The sequence below is a fragment of the Rattus norvegicus genome, chromosome 5 (assembly GCF_036323735.1).
Source record: "Rattus norvegicus strain BN/NHsdMcwi chromosome 5, GRCr8, whole genome shotgun sequence".
NCBI lineage: Eukaryota > Metazoa > Chordata > Mammalia > Rodentia > Muridae > Rattus > Rattus norvegicus.
Genome location: NC_086023.1, coordinates 119,288,423 through 119,305,481, shown reverse-complemented (window position 1 = coordinate 119,305,481; position 17,059 = coordinate 119,288,423). Strand labels below are relative to the sequence as shown.

Genomic DNA, 17,059 nt, shown 5'->3' with positions numbered 1-17,059 from the left:
TCCACGTTCATGCATATGCACCTGTACACACCCATGCTCCCACACACATTTGAACAGATACACACACACACACACACACACACACACACACACACACACACACACACACACACACACAGAGAGAGAGAGAGAGAGAGAGAGAGAGAGAGAGAGAGAGAGAGAGAGAGAGAAGACAAGAAAGACAGATCAAAATCTTGATCCACTTCCTTGTATTCGCCAAGTCTTTACATTTGAAGAGCTTACCACTTTCAGGGCTATGTATATAATTACCTGATCACTCCTTTTCCAACCTCAGAAAAATAAAAATAGAACCCAAAAAATCCCGATAAAGTTCGCAACTCCTTTCAGGACCCCTCTTTGCTTTTTAGGCCACGGCTGTTCCCTGGTCTATCCATCATCATTTTAGCTTTGAAAGTTGGCCCATTTGTCTTGTTCCCTTAGTTCTGTCACCTCGAGCTCTGAAGGTTGGTCCTGATTTCTTGCCTGTGGTCTTTCATTGGCCCGCTCCCTGCTGGTACCCACTCCATCATTCTTCTGGCTATTTGATCTCAGTTTCCTGTGTGTCAGACTGCTTAGCCACCCGATGGTTTTTGATCCCAGATTCTCCATTCTCCTTCTGTCTTGCCAGTCCATCATTATCCTAAACTTCTCTCCGCTCACCATACTCAGAAACAATTCACTGCATTTTGCCTCTGTTTACGAAGTGGAATTCTGTTACAGGAATTCTTGGAAAATGAAGAAACCCACAAACGTCTCCAATCCTACAATCTAGACATCATCGTAGCTGCCATTTTGGAATGAGTTCCCGACTTGTGGGATGTGTCTTCCCTCCCTCTCCCCTTCTAATTTGTTCTTCCTCCACAGAGTTTGAGTGAATTCATACAGCTTACAGAGTTATTGGCTCCTTGGGCATTTTTTCTTTTCATCAAAAGCATTACTTCTAGCATTTTTCTTCTAAGATTATCTCTAAATGCTATAAAGTTCCGTTTTCTTCTATTGCCTCTGCAATTTTCCTTCTCATTTCCTTCTCGCAGACTCGGGCCTCCATAAAATAACTCATGGTTTAATATAATGCATGTTCTCCGGACCCTTTCGCTTTGGCCTGCTTGGAAGTACTCTATCAAGAAACCTTCATCTTGTAATAAGAACATAATCTTCCTTGCTTTTCCACACATGGTCGCTACTTTTTTTTCTCTCATATATTTGGGGGAGGGGAGTGGACAGGAGAAAACAGGGTATTTTGAGAACAGATATGGTATAAAACTCTTACTGGTAGTTTATCTCCCAGGAACATGGACTATACCATGTAGACTACACTTAGCAACATTTAAATTAGTAAGGAAACATGACGTTAGGCATCATCATATACAGAAGAGGGTCTTTCTTTTGTAGAATCCTGTGGACATTCTTGATGACTCATTCATTCATTCATCAAAAATTTATTGATCAACTTCATTGTCTAACAGAAACATAATGTAAGTGACAAATGTGACCTACATGTGTAATTTAAGTTACAGTAGCTTCATTAAAAAAGGAAGGAGTTGGGCTGGAGAGATGGCTCAGTGGTTAAGAGCACCCGACTACTCTTCCAGAGGTCCTGAGTTCAATTCCCAGCAACCACATGGTGGCTCACAACCATCTGTAATGGGATCTGATGCCCTCTTCTGGTGTGTCTGAAGACAGCTACAGTGTACTTATCTATAATAAATAAATCTTAAAAAAAAAAGGAAGGAGTAGGTGAAAATTAACATCAATATTATATTTTATTTAACCCAAACCATTAATACTATCACATGTAAGCAATATAAAATTATTAATCAGAAGATTTCTTTACAGGTTTTCAAAGTCTGGTGTGTGTTTTATAACACACGCCTCAATTTCAAGTCTTTAACAACCACGTATGACTGCGGCTACTGTATTGGACAACACTCAAATATTTTGCTGTGGATTCTGAAAAGAACAAGGTAGGTGTCATCCTCAGGCAAATTAAGCTCTGACAGGCACGAGGGCAGATGCAAATGATCACTAATATGATATATACAGAGCGAGCAGACTAGAGTAAAAGTAGACAAGGGAAGCAAGCCCAGGTCTAGCCTGCCGCTTACCCCCTTTCAATTATTTCTGATTGTGTGATATTGAACAGTCAAGGAAATTCTTCCTTCTAGACTTAGATCTGATGCACCACCATCACTCCTTACTTTAAGTGTCCACATTAAAAACCAAACAAGACGATTCTACGTTCAGTCACTCTGCCCTGCCTCCTGCATGGATGTCCTGTCCTACTGTGAGCAATGGGACACTGGAGATGACATCTGTCTCTTCAGCAATACCACAGCCTGATCCTTCACCCTGTGTCTTTAGAATGAAAAAAAAAATGCACTGAGGAAGTGGGTGGCAAAGAGGTACAGGCTTCTGTCTTGTGTCTCATTTTAGGATTAAAAATATTTCTCCATTTCTTACTGCCTTGGGTAATAAACTTCTCCCCATCTCTTCTTTGCTTCCCCCTTTCTGTCTTTTCTGTCATTCCACAACTTACTTAGCTAAGGTTTGAGTGTTACCTCTCAGGAATTGTACAAGGCATTATGTATGCAGAGACAAGAAAACAGCTGCGGCCTCCAAGGTACTGTGAGCCTCTGGATGTGTTGCTGTAAGTCACAGCAGCTAATCTACACTGAGCGGTGTGTGCACACACACACATACTGGTCTCCACCATGCACTTTACTATACGTATTTTATCTTTTAGTCAAAGTGTTATTGTATGTTGAACATTATTTTATCCTTATTTCACAGATGAGGAAATTTGCTTAAAATCTCACTGCCAGGGTGTTCTGTAGTGAGAATCCTCTGACCTAAGTCAGAGTCGGTGTTTGAAACCCCTGTGACAAAAAGACCTGAATCTTTAGAATCCCTGGGATGACCTATTGCCCATTACACACAATTAGATAAAGTGTCATCTTTAAAATGAATAACTGGGTAGATATTAATATTTTAAAATAGTAAAGGGTAGTGATATCTATCTCCCTACTAAATGCCCTGGAGAACTATTTCTTAGGCTGCTCATTTTATACCTATTTCTAATATATATATTTATATATAATATTTATGTGTGTATATGAAATGTAAAAGATATATAGGTGGTACTTCCCAGCCTGGTAGATGGCTGACCCTGTCTCAATGAGCAGTTTCATTCTTTCTCAAAGCTCAACCATTACCATGAAGATTCCTCTGATTCAGTTATTTTGAAGGTACCTCCCTGTTGTGAAGGTGTTTATCCTCCATTCATTAACTGGGCTTTTGACTCCTCCTCCTCCTCCTCCCCTTCCTCCTTCTCCTCTTCCTCCTCACTGCCTGTGTGTAAGACTCACTTATGTGTGGCCAGTTTATAGCACCTTTCCTCCTGAATGTCCTCTAGGTGAGGGTTTTCAAACTCATCTTCTCTTGTCCTTTTCATCTTTCTCTTTAGAACCTAAGTTTTCTTTTGCCACACGCTGTTGATTGCTGTCCTGGGTTTCTTTGTCTCACATCTGTAAAAGTCGATATTAGTTCTTACTGAATTATGTAGAACAACATTGTGATGCATTTGCTCCTTCCTTAAAAATAGTAAATAGATATAAACATGTAAAAGTTATATTAGTGATCTGGTTTTTTATAACATCTATCCCTAAAAAAAGATTTATTTTAATTCATGTGTGTGAGTGTCCACCACCTGCGTGCCTGGCACCCGCAGAGGACAGAAAGGGGAGTCGAATGCTCTGGAACTGGAGTTATAGGGCGTTGTGAGCTCCCACGTGGGTGCTGGGAACTGAACTCGGGATCTTCTGCAAGAGTAGCCAATGCTCTTAATCACTGAGCCAGCTCTCTAGTCCCCAAATCTGTTTTCTTTGTAAAACTCAAGGGAAATATAGGGACGAAGAGTGCAGGAGAGGCTGAAGGAAAGGCCATCCAGAGACTGTCCCATGTGGGGATCCATTCCATGTGCAGCCACCAAACCCATACACTATGGCTGATACCAAGAAGTACATGCTAACAGGAGCCTGATATGCGTGTCTCCTAAGAGGCTCTGCCAGATCCTGAACAATACAAACGTGAATGCTGGAAGTCAACCATTGGACTGATCACAGGGACCCCGAAGGAGAAGTTAGAGGAAGGACTGAAGGAGCTGAAGGGGTCTTATCTGGCATCAATGGGAGGGGAGGCCCTTGGTCCTGTGAAGGTTTGACGCCCCAGTATTGCTAGGGTAGTGAGGTGGGAGTGAGTGGGTGGGTGGGGGAGCACCCTCATAGAAGCAGGGTAAGGGGTATGGGATAGGGGGGTTGCAGAGGGGAAACCGAGAAAGGGGGGATACCATTTGAAATGTAAATAAATAAAATATCCAATGAAAAAGGGGGGCTGGAGAGATGGCTCAGTGCTTAAGAGCACTGACTGCTTTTCCAGAGGTTCTGAGTTCAAATCCCAGCAACCACATGGTGGTTCACAACCATCTACAATGAGATCTGATGCCCTCTTCTGGTGTGCATGAAGACAGTTACAGTGTACTTTTATATAATAAATAAATAAATCTTTTAAAAACATAAAAAAACCCCTCAAGGCTTCTTTTCCATCCTGATCAATACTTGTGACTTTTTTTTTTTCAGCTGAGTGGTAATCGAAGGCTCACTTAAGGATGTGGTACTTTGGATCTGACAGACCTGCGTTCAGGTCCAATCTCTGCTACTCTGTCCTGGGCTATTTTCTTACTGCTGTTACCCTGTCTGTGCCCCAGTGGCTTCACCTGTGAAGTAAGGGTGATAACGTTTCTACCACACACACACACACACACCCCAACTCAGCATTCCTTGCTTTAAGTACTGTCATGCTGACATCTACTCCTCGTAACAATCCTGTGAAGAAGATATCAGTCACATTACATCCCAGAGAAGTATGTTTTCCACTGAGCACTTCAGCATAGCCTGTAACGGCTTTGTACACATGTTCTAATGGCCGCGTACATTCGCTGAGTAGTGAGGTCTTAGCCCACTTAGCTGTTGGCTTGCTGCCAGGCATTTGGATTGTTTTGAAAATTTCCTCTGCAAACATGACGGTGATAAGCACATTTCAGTGTGAGCTCGTCCCATAGTTCTGACAGTTTCTTTGCTATAGATTCAAGGACTCAAAGGCCCAGGAGTAGCAGCACATTTTTAAAGGGATTAGCCACTGGGTTACTATAATCAGTTCCCAAACCGTTGTATAAATTTATGTCCCCGTTAGCACGACAGTGTCTCTTCTTCTGTGTTCTCCCCAGGGTCAAAGTCATGGTGTAAAGAGCAAACAACAAAGGTTAAAATCTCCATGACTGAGACACACCATGTCTTTCACACTTCCCCCAAAGAATGAGAGCTTTTCTACCAGGCAGCTCCTTGACCTAATTGTTCTGCCAGCTTTATTGGGAAACCTCCGGATAATGGTCAGAGGCAATTTAACCTCCCCGAGAAGAGTCTTGCCTTTAACATTGACATTAAGGATTAGATCTCTCCTATCAAGTATACAATTAGGGCCTGTATTTAACCAAGTCCAACCAAACTGGGTCAATATTTAGGAACCAGGATATAAATCACGCTGGAGCCTGACACACAGTGAACACTGGAGGCTTGAGAAGAGAGCTGGCTGTGGCAGGGTTCCCATGAACCTCTTTCCTTTCTCCTGAAAGATGATGATAATTTACTATGTTTCTAACTATAGGTTTCATGGGATTTATGTTCTTCTGTAAGTTACATCTTACAGAAGTGCACAATTATTAAACCCTGTCAAATCTCTATTTTCTCATCTGCAAAATGGGACTATCACTCAGGGCTTTCTGAAACATAGAGGTAATATATTTGAATTCTTTTAAAATGATTTAATTTTATTATTTGTGACTAAGTGTGTGTGTGTGTGTGTGTGTGTGTGTGTGTAGGGCTATATGAATGTATACACAGGTAGCCAGGGAGGCCCGAGGCCATGGATCCTCAAGGGGCTGGACTTACAGACAGGCCCAGTGGGATTCTGGGAACTGAACTTCAGTCTCTATAAGAATGGGATGCATTCCTTACAGCCAAGCCATCACTCCAGTCCCTTGAGTTCTTACTGTGGGTGTTCTAATTCTTACCACTAGTGGATTTCTCTTATTTACTTTCTAAATAAATTGTTACGAATTTTTTTCCTAAGTCATTTTGTTGTGCAGACTATGAGTCTATCTTTCACCAGAAGAAAGGACAGCTGTTAGTTAACTGGTCATCTGGACTAAACATCTAGACCCTTTACATCCTCAGGGCCACTGTCAAGCCTCCAAAAAGAGAGCACTAATTAATAGGATTTCTGCTTTTAGACTCCTGCTTTCACGTTTGTCATCCTGAAAACCGGTGTTTGACACACGTGTAGGGTAGGGCAGGTGCTTTGACCTCTTCGTGACTTACACAAAGCCTGTACAACCTTGCAACAAAACCCACCTGCCCCTGCCTCCATCTCATCGTTTGTTTGTGGTTTTCTGTCTCTCCAATTAGAACTCTGCTCCCACAGCTGTTTCCGAGCGGTAAGGAAATGATCACAACAGAAAAACCACGACATCGGCTGCGGCTTATGACTACTGAGTGCATACCAGATGCCAGCCGATGTCGTGTGCACCCCATGTACCCGGTCTTTAGCCCCTGATGAGATGATTCCTGTCTCCTCTATTACAGAGGAGAAAACCAAGCCTCTGACAGTTTGGGTGATTTGTTCAAAATCAGAGAGTTGGAGACCTGGACTGCAAGCCTGGGTTTTCCTGACTTCGATTTCTTGGGTCTCCCCCTGATCTCCAAACATGGAATTGGTAAGATTTAGTGGCTGCTCTAATAAATACAGCAAAAGGAGAAGTTGAAGTCAGGAGCTGGAAGAACTCTGACGACTATGTGAACTGAGCAACACTCTCTCAGTATATATAGTTCTCGAATTTTCTGAGTTTATTCTGCTTTAGACTCTGCCAAGTAAGGACATAAAATCCATCATTTGTTGTAGCTTTTGCTGTGTTTTTATTATGTTTAGCATCTGTTTCTGCTATGTTATGAATTGATGATTTATAATTGCATGCATTTATGGGATACTAAGTAAGCTTATGATTGATTAATTCAATATGGAATAATTAACCCAAGCCAAATCTATCACTTCAGTGGCTTATTTTTTTAAACATATTTATCTTATTATGTAATTATGTGTATATGTTTGTGTGGGGGTTTGTGGCAGGGGCCAGAAGAAGGCATTGAATCTCCTAGAGCTGGATTTATGGACAGTAGTGAGTCCCCTAACATGGGTACTGGGAATTGAACTCAGGTCCTAAGAACAGCGGGCACTTTTAACTGCTGAGTCATCTCTCCAGCCCCAAACACTTACCGTGTGTGTGTGTGTGTGTGTGTGTGTGTGTGTGTGTGTGTGTGCGTGTGTGTGTTGGGAACATTTGAAATTTACTTTCAGTGATTTTGAGAACAATGATTCACTATTCTTAACAAGAGTCACCATGTAATGTAGTACATTTCAAAAATAAAAATTAAAGTGTAAATACCCTCCTTGCCTGAGATTTTTGTAAACTTTGAACAATGCCTTTTTCCTTAGTCCCCACCTTTATAACAGGATTTCGCCCTTGCTCTTTCTGTGAGGTGGGTTACTGGGTTCCACACGTGAGTGAAGGCATGCAGTGTTTGTCGTTTGGAGACAGGCTTACTCTGCTTAGCAGGACAGGAGTGACAAGATTTTGGTCCTAAGGCTAACTAGGATTCCAGAATATATATACGCCATACTCTCTTCATCCACCCGCGTAGCTACTGACTGGTACATACTCCACCCTTAGTGATAATCCCCGCTCAGGCCGGCGAAGGAAGACAACCTGTCTGAGACTGGGAGTATTAGCTGTAGGAACTTGGTTTGCCACATTTGTGTTTGATGTCCAATGACCTGCATTTAGTTGGACCATTTTTCTATTTGAGCTCCCATCCCCCTGCCCCTCACCACAAGGGAGACCCATTCTAATGAGTACTTCAAACTGGGACAGTGGGAGAAAAAGAAAAGATCCTGCTTCCTTCCTGTTGCCTCATATACAAGGGTTCCCAAACTCTTTCCAACTTATAACCCTATTATTTTTGTTAATAGTAACATTTCTTATCATTTCACATTTGCTAGGTGCCAGCAATCAGCCAGGCACTGGCAGGAGTAGAGTATCCGTTCCAGTGTTGGGGGCTTGAAGCCAGTTCTCATGCTCTCTGCCCTCTGTGTCCTCCCTGCGCCCAGTATTTGTCTTTGAAGTTAAACAGAGCCTGGGCCTCAGGACATAAAGTGGGGAGGAGTTAGCACTGGAAGTCCAGCCTGGCAGGGACCAGTGACAGCATCTCAGCGGTCACAAGCCATCTCAGATGGAGAGCTGGGTACTTGGCAGGAGGGTGCAGGGAAGAGCTAGAGAGGGAAGGGGCCTGATGGTTCCTTTTAAAAATCAGTAAAGTGCTAGGTCTAGAAATTTATCTTTGGAGAGCCAGCTAGGAGGAGGGAAAGGGTCCATGCTTAAAATGCCAAAATGTAGTCCGGCAGATTGATTCTGGGCAGCCAGTATCAATCATGCAGATAGATTTTGCCACAAAATAGTCCGATGTCCTCTCCCCCCTCCCTTCTGACTTAGGCGCCCAGATGGTTCGTGAACAGTGAAGAATGGGTGGATATTTTAAGACATCTTAACTAAGGTGGAGAAGCTGAAGCTAAATATGAATTTCCCAGTTCCCTTTCTCAGCACACATGAAAAAATGTTCTGCGCTGAACTCGGGGGAAGCGGCTGTCTGCACAGAGCTGTCTTCTGTGCAACCAATTCAGAGTTGTGGTGTCCCTCTCAGGGCAGAAGAGTGTGAACCGATTACTGTGGCTCAGTAAGGTCCTTGCTTGCTTTGTTTTTTAGGTGCTCAGCCTAGGCGACCTTAACGTGTAAAAGCTGGGGGCTTTGGGATTTCTTTTACATCTAAAATAATCAGTCTTTTAAGGTTATAAAAGCAATCTATGACTGTCAAGTAAAGTATAGAAAAGGTCTAAAAGTACAAAGAATACATTATTAATTCTATTTCTACCTTCCTAAGAAAACAACTGATAGTGTTTTTGTTTTATTTCTATTTTGTCCCAATTCATAAATAATCCCGGGGTTGGGGATTTAGCTCAGTGGTAGAGCACTTGCCTAGCAAGGGCAAGGCCCTGGGTTAGGTCCCCAGCTCCGGAAAAAAAAAAAAAAGAAAAGAAATAATCCCACCATCATTTTTTATATTTACTTTTCCAAACACTGGAAATTTAGTTTACCAAGTGTGGAAGAAACCACACACACACACACACACACACACACACACACACACACACACACACACACACACACACTGAGATAAAAATATGTAGGCCCATGAGACATGATGGAACATGTTTTTAATCTCAGGAAGGAAGAAGAGACAGGCAGATCTCTCTGGATTTGAAGCCAGCCTGGTCTACCTAGCAGGTTCTGGGTCAAAAATCCTGAGCTACATAGTCAGACCACATGTCCAAAAAAAAGGGGGGGGGCCTGGATTTATGGGATTGGTTTTATAAGTTAATCACCAGTGGCAAGACTATAAAGTCCACTGTCCCCAAATTGCAAAATTGTTCTAATTCTCTTTGATCAGCAATAATGACTAAAATGGCAGCATTTGTTCCAAAAAGAAAACAGGAGACAAAAGGAAGCTGTGTGCTCTTGCTGACACGAAGAAGCCTCGTGTAATTTAGCATTTCGGACCGTCAAAGATAGAAGTGTGGAGCACAAAAGCTGAAGCATTAGTGGCCACAGCAAGGCCTCCAGACATGAGTCAGCTGCCAAAAATGTTCAAACTGCCTTAAAAGCTCTTTGTCATGGTCCAAAAAAACAACATTTTTAGTGTTTTCCTTTGACTTCACATCCAGCTATTGAAAGTACACGGCTAATTATTATCTGAATGCTATCTATTATTCCTGTGCCCCTCTGGTTCTAACCGGATGTGATCCAAATATGGCCACAAAACACATCATAGTGTGCAGTGAAATCAAAAGAATAAGATAGTTCTGTCTTTGAGGGTTTATGACATTTTCTCTCCTCTTCAGTTTGAGTCCCGGACAATAGCTTTACTGTTGTCTATTCTAGGCAGCTGTGCAGAATAGTAAAGATTTGGAGATCTTTGTAGGCAGTAGAAAAATTGAGCCTTTGTATACTTCTTGTTCAGTATATTCTACCCAACACCCATGTGTAAGTGTCGGATTCCGGGAGCGTCATCAGGCTAAGGGAAGTTTGTGCAGATACAGGGGTATTTGAAAGTAAGAGCCCACCAAGTTCTGAGTCACAGTGAGCCTGGCCAGTCTTCTAGAGACACGCAGAAGGATTCCTTTCTCTAGATCGGTCTCCTGTGTGACTTTCACTGGCCGGTTTTGAATGGAGAACACATGAGTAAGAACCAGAGGAAACGTTAGGAGTGGACTCATCATTTCAGCCCTCTGACAGTGGTGTCTGTGGGTCTCTGTACAGAGGAGCAGTTTCAGGAAGGAACGGACCCTTACCTGGACTGAGAGGACAGATGCAGATGTGGTGTAAAGTGGCCACGCAGTGAGTCTGATCCTTGGTTCCTCGAGATCACAGTAGAAATGGCGGCAGCTGAGTTATCCGCGCTCACCCCTGAGAGCTGGTGTGCCATGGTGTACGCTGCACCTTCATAGCTGTCATGCTCAGTGTGAGGGAGGGCAAGGCAGTCTAACACACCAGTGTGTGTGTGTGTGTGTGTGTGAGGGAGGGGTGCCCCAGGGTGTCAGGGAGACGGGAGTCGGGGACAAGAAGTACCACTCAGGTTGACAGTGTTCCTCCACTTGTCACTGGAGTTTCTTTTCTTTTCTTTTCTTTCTTTTCTTTTTCTTTCTCTCCTTCCTTCCTCCTTTCTTTCTTCAGCTGTGATACTACAAATCTTTTTATTTAAAAAATTTTACTTTTTTCATAATGTTCTTACATGAGTACCATATTTACATAATTTCCACCCCCTCTGTCCCTCCAATTCTTCCCACATCACATCCCTCCCTCTCAAGGGTATGACATCTTTTTATATAGATATAATTGTTTTTATATAGATATAATTGTTGCACACACTCTTACACACACACTTAGTGTGGCTCATATGCACACGTGTTTAAAGCTTACCACTTGGGTCTGGATAACCTTCCAAGGCCTTATCCCTGGAGAAAACTTTATCTAGGGTAGGGCCTTGTGAGATTTTTTTCCCCTACCCACACTGTCAACTGGTGTTATCATTACCCACCTCTTTTTTGGAAATTTTTTATCCATAAAGAGATTTAAGGATCCTAATGACTATCTATTATTCCTGGGTCTCTCTGGTTCTAACTGGATATGATCCAAATATGGCCAGGAACACATAGTGTGCAGTGAAATCAAAAGAATAAGATAGTTCTGTCTTTGAGGGTTGATGACATTTTCTCTCCTCTTCAGTGAACCGATACACGGCTCAGTTCCCAACCATCTACAACTCTGGGGAGGCAACCCTTCTTCTGGCTTTCAGCAGCTATGCTCACAGTCCACATCTATATATGCAGACAAATGCACACATAAAACAAAAAATAAATAAAAAATCCTAACTCTCTCTCTTATCTCACCGTCGTGACGTCTGAGAAACAACAGTGATTAGTGAGTCCTGGTTACTGAACAGCCAGTGTAACGAGACGCTCTCCTCTCAAGTATTCTGTTCAACTGCCAGCTGCTCAAAACATACCATGGCTACAACAACCCAACATACCTAACGGCCCAGTCACTCTCAGACCTCACTTCTGCCCTTAGCAATGGTCACCATCCTAAGCCTGTTTTCCTATATGCAAGGGGTGCATTCCCACCTCGGGTCCTTGTATATGGCATTCCACTTTCCCACAAAGGTTTGAACAGTTGCTCTCTTATTTCACCTGCGTCTCTGCTCACGTTTTGACTCCTTAGTAGAGACTTTCTCTGACAATGACAAATGAAATAGTTTCCCTTGTCACTCTGACCTCTATCCCTCCATCACTCTCGGGTTGCACAGATCACTTTGAACCTCGTACCTTTGTTATTGCCTCTCAAACCCAGTTAAAAGCACCCCTTCCTGGGCTGGAGAGAGAGCTCAGTGATTAAGGGCACTTGCTGCTCTTTCAGAGGCCAGAAGTTCAGTTCTCAAGACATATATATTGGGCAGCTCATAACTGCACGTAAGTCCAGCTCCACTGGGTCCAACATCTTCTTCTAACCCCTTCAGTCACCAGCACACATGTGTTCATACTTATTCATACACGTATACATATAAGCACACAAACACAGATATATCCTATAGTAAATAATAAAATAAATCTTTTAAAAACATCCAAGTTTCCTGAGTGCAGAGCTTGTGTCTACTTCTTCCTCCCCTGACCCATCCTCAACGCCTCAGACCATGCTGGGTAGACATGAGATGGTGACTGAATGGAAGAAGGAGGACGCGGTCTCAGCCTTGTTACCTGCCTGCCTAAGATGAGAACCTGGGGTACTGTATCAAGGCAGGGAGGAGGCTACATTGGAACCAAACTTCCAAAGCTAGATAGAACTTAGCATCTACAATCTCCTCTTCCTGCCCACTTGCACCTTTCATTTGAACACTCCGTTTTGGTACTCCCTGCCCCTCCCCCCACCTAGAGCATGAGCTTCCTTATTGTAGAGATCAGCAACCACGCAATACCATAGCCACGACCAACAGACAAGCTTGCTTGCATCTCAGTGTTTATCCCATCTGCCCTTCAGTCAGCAGTGGCTCTGGCCCACTTCCTTTAAGCCTGTAAACCAGGTGGGAGGCTCAGTGTGATGGGGCACTGAGGAAGCTCTCACTGTTTGCGGATAACTCCTAAGCACAAATACACTTCAGCTCCCAATTCTATGCAAAGCACTCAGCTCGGCACCTGGCCCCTCCAGTCTCCACACATGCTAGGTCAGCTCTTATACGCCTACTACAATGTCCCCAGATCCCTATGGATTCTGCGTCTCTATTGGCTCTGCTGTTTCAGGAGTCCTGGGCAAACCCTGTGTCGGTCTGGTTCTTGTGACTCTTCCTTGTGGCAGTGTGGTCACCTGGTCTGCTTTGGCCTCTGGTACGGACACGGAGGCCTCAACACAGGCCTACACCATCTTCACAGATATCTAACCGTCATTTCAATCCTCAGGCACTTTACCTGAGTGTGATCTTCAAGACAACATACGGCTCATTCCACTAAAACTTTTTCCTTAATCCCAAGAAATTCTCGTTCTTTCTTCCTCATCTTTTTATACTGGCATTCTGGGAAACCCCTCTAATAATCACAACTGCTCTTGCTTTGTTTCCGGTTTCAATGAAAAGTTCACATTCTTTTCAGTGACTCAGATACTTAGAAGCTGTGTGACCTTGAAGGAATTACTTTGTTTCTCTGATCCACAGAATCTTCTTCACCTTAACCTAGGATATACATACATACATACATACATACATACATACATACACATACATACATACACACACATAGATCATATCCATAATAGAAATATTATATACATGTAGAAAATAGAAAAGCTGTATATGAAATATAGATAATAGAAATAATAGAAATATTATATGTAATATAAATATCATATTGATAATAGAGAGGTTGTGAATGGCATTGTGTACATAAAACAGAATAGTCCCCGATGCTCACCTGACTCACATGGAAGTTAGTTTGTGGTGAAGGGTCTGGTGACAGTGATATTGGGATGGTAGCCTCCAAGGTACTGAATGTCTCCTTTGAATTATGTCTTAATCAACACCTCTAGCTTCCTGTGCTCCTCTAGTGCCCTCACAGCAATTCCTGGGGACAAGGAGCTCAGCAGTGTGATTCGTAGACCCAAGACAATCCCACTCTGTCCCTCTTTACCTGTGACCACAGTCCATGTTGCCAGATCAGTCACCCCGCCCCTTTTTACGTCAAACAGCTCCACAAATGACTCTACTATCTGTGACCCCTCTTTCCGTACATATTGTTCAACCATTGTTAGGTCTCAAAGCCACTGTTACTCCCCTTCCTTTGTTTCTAAAGGTCTCACATAGGCTGGGGAGATGGCTCAGTGGGGAAAGTGTTTCTTGAGCAAGAATGAAGACCTGAGTTCAAATCTCCCGAAAGCATATAAAAGCCAAATTCTGGTAAGGGCTCTATAATCCCAGTGCTCCTGTGAGAAATGGGAGACCAAGACAGGGGAATCTCAGAGGTTCTTATCTGGTGTGCTTAGTCAGCAACACAAAGTTCCTGTCCAAAACAATCTGTAAGGTGAGGACAAAATCTGAGGTTGTCCTCTGACCTCCACAAGTGCATGGCCACGTCCGTGCACACAAACACATCATTCACATACATCTCAAACATACAACACACATGTCTGTATGCACAAAAAGAGGCTAAAAAAAATCTTTAAATGCCTTGTATAGCTTGAGTGAGCCCCAAGCTCAGGAGATGGTCAGTCCACCTTGCCGTTTGTGATGGGGGCTCCTTTGTGATGGGGGCTCTGTGCTCCCGCTCAAGTTTGCTTTGCTGTCAGTCACCCTGCTCTACCTGGTTATATCACTGTTATCTGATATCTTGGCTTTGCATCTTCATCATCAATCTGACAAGCTTTGGTTCTTTCTGTAGATCTAGGCACCAGATAAATGCTTTGGCCTCTGAGCGTCCGTGTGCTCAGCTCATGTGTGCTGTCTGAAGGCTCTTGACAGTATATTCCCTCTTGACATCTTAAATAGGGAGTCGAGCTATCCTCCTTCAGAGCAATGCTTTTTTATTATTTTTTTAATCACACTTTAAATTTCTTTCTTTTTTTAAGGAAGATTTTGTACCTCTTTCACATATTTCTGGCAAATTTCCCAGGCCTTGAGAAATTAATTTTGGCTATTACCTTAGCACGGAAGAGAGCTATCTTTCACTTTATATTCATAATCTATGTTTTTTTCTTGTATCTAAATCCTATTAACTCTCCTAGACCATTTCTGCTTTAGTTTTAAGAACAGTAGCTAATGTTTGTATAATGTTCTATGGTTTTAGAAGGATATTCCTAGGTACTTCTGAGCCCAATACCACTGTGAAATAAGAAAGTGTATTTTAATTCTAATTTAACCAAAGGTGAAAACACCCAACCACGTCCTCAGATTAAGTGATTCCTGTTGGAACTCCTGACTTAAGGGGATCAGAGTGTTGGTCTTGAATCTGGCTCTCTGATTCCAGGATGTCTCCCACATTCCGCACTATATATCAGGATAGGTGCTTTCCATGATAGTTTTAAATGATCTGCTTCAAAGGTCAGCCTGCTTCTTTTCCATTTTTTAATGGCATTGTTGAAATCCATCTTTACTAGTAAGAATTCTCCAGAAACAATAGAAGGCAGGTAAATTCGGGAGATGAGTAGATATCTATAATAAGGTATTACACTGAGTGTTTATGAAGATTGAGACACCCTCTGTATGCTGTATGCATAGGTAAGCTGATTGTAGTTCAAACCTGAAGACCCGAGAGTCAGGAGGCCAAAGGTTTAAGTCCTGATCCCACCCTGAGGGCCTAGGGGTGGAAAGGCTATTGTCTGAGGGCAGAAGAAGCTGGGAGTTCCAGCACAGAAAGAGAGACTCTTGCTGTTGTCATTCTACACATCCACTGACATTAGGAATGGACATCTTTGAATCAGTATACTGATGTCCATAGAAAACTCCTTCCAGACACACAAGAGATAAAGCCTTAACAGTTAGTGCATACATGCTGACACATGAAGTTGCCCACAACACCTCTTAAAGCCATTACACACACTCCTGAGGCCACATCTTGTTTTTGGTCTTTGCACTCACATCTCTGTTCTGTCTTGGCTCAGCTCTCACCTATGACCTCCAAGCAAGTTCCTTGACTCTCCAGGCTAGATTCAGCGTCCCTGCGCATTCCCACACATCCCTCCTCATCCTGGTATACTGTCCCTCCATCATGCAAGTCCACCTGCCCTTAGCTGTAATCCCAACTACAGAACTACACACGGAGTCAGGGCAGCGGCCAAGTTATTAAATCCACTGCCGTGAGCCCAGAATTTATCACAAAGCCTGACATGGGCAGACATTTAATAAATATTTGTTGGAAAGAATAAATAACAAGAGGAGAGGGAAGTGTCTCTATGTTGAGATTCAGAAGAGGTCCCGAAGGAGGTCTTAGGAAGACTTGCTTTGTGTATTCTCCGAAGGCATATTCCACAGGGTGTGAATAGAGCCCGTCTTGAAAAGGAACATGTTATCCCTATGCTGTTTCTCACACCCAGAGCAAGCCTTGTAACATGTCTCACGAAGGACAGCTTATTCACTGATGAAGTACTTCTTAATTGTTGACGATCATTGCTCGTGGCTACAGCTGTTCATCGGTCACGTTCTTACCGTTTGCTTAGGAAAAGCAAAACTGGTCAAAAAGAAAAAAAAAGGTAAACCCATTAGCTTCATACAAAAGAGTAATGGTATACGGAGTTACACACATCACAAACAACTTTAGAAATCCTGGCTACAAGGAGAGTAGAAAACGGCATGATTGAAAAGGATGGTTTTCTTGAGCCTGGCCAGTCATGTGTTTGGCATGAGCAGATGAGGACCAAGCAGAGAAAGGCGGTAGCTTGGGCGGCAGGATCAGCCCACAAAGCTGAGCGAAGATGTAGTGTCTGTGTGTCCTACGTGGTTCATAGGTCAACCTGACACAAGCTAGAGTTATCTGAGAGAACCACGACTGACAAAATGCTTTCCTAAGATTGGCCTGTAGACAAGGTTGTGGAGCATTTTCCTAATTAGTGATTGACCTGAGAGGGACCAGCTCACTGTGGGTGGGACCAGACCCGGTCAGGTGGTCCTACACAGTATAAAAAAGCAAGCTGAACAAGTCATGAGGGGTAAGCCAGTAAGCAGGGCTTTCTCCATGGTCTCTGCTTCCGAACCTGCCTTGAATCACACACACCCCCACCCCCCCACCCCCACCGCCCGACTTCCCT

The 17,059-nt window shown here is 43.1% G+C and overlaps 1 long non-coding RNA gene across 1 annotated transcript in view; it reads right to left on the bottom strand.

Annotated features, from left to right (window-relative positions):
* Positions 1 to 16,140: 16,140 nt before the first annotated feature.
* LOC134479014 (uncharacterized) overlaps positions 16,141 to 17,059 on the bottom strand; it is a 28,192-nt gene continuing 27,273 nt past the window's right edge. The window contains exon 2 of the long non-coding RNA XR_010051936.1: positions 16,141 to 16,482. This is a non-coding gene — a long non-coding RNA (uncharacterized LOC134479014). The remainder of the gene's footprint in view (positions 16,483 to 17,059) is intronic.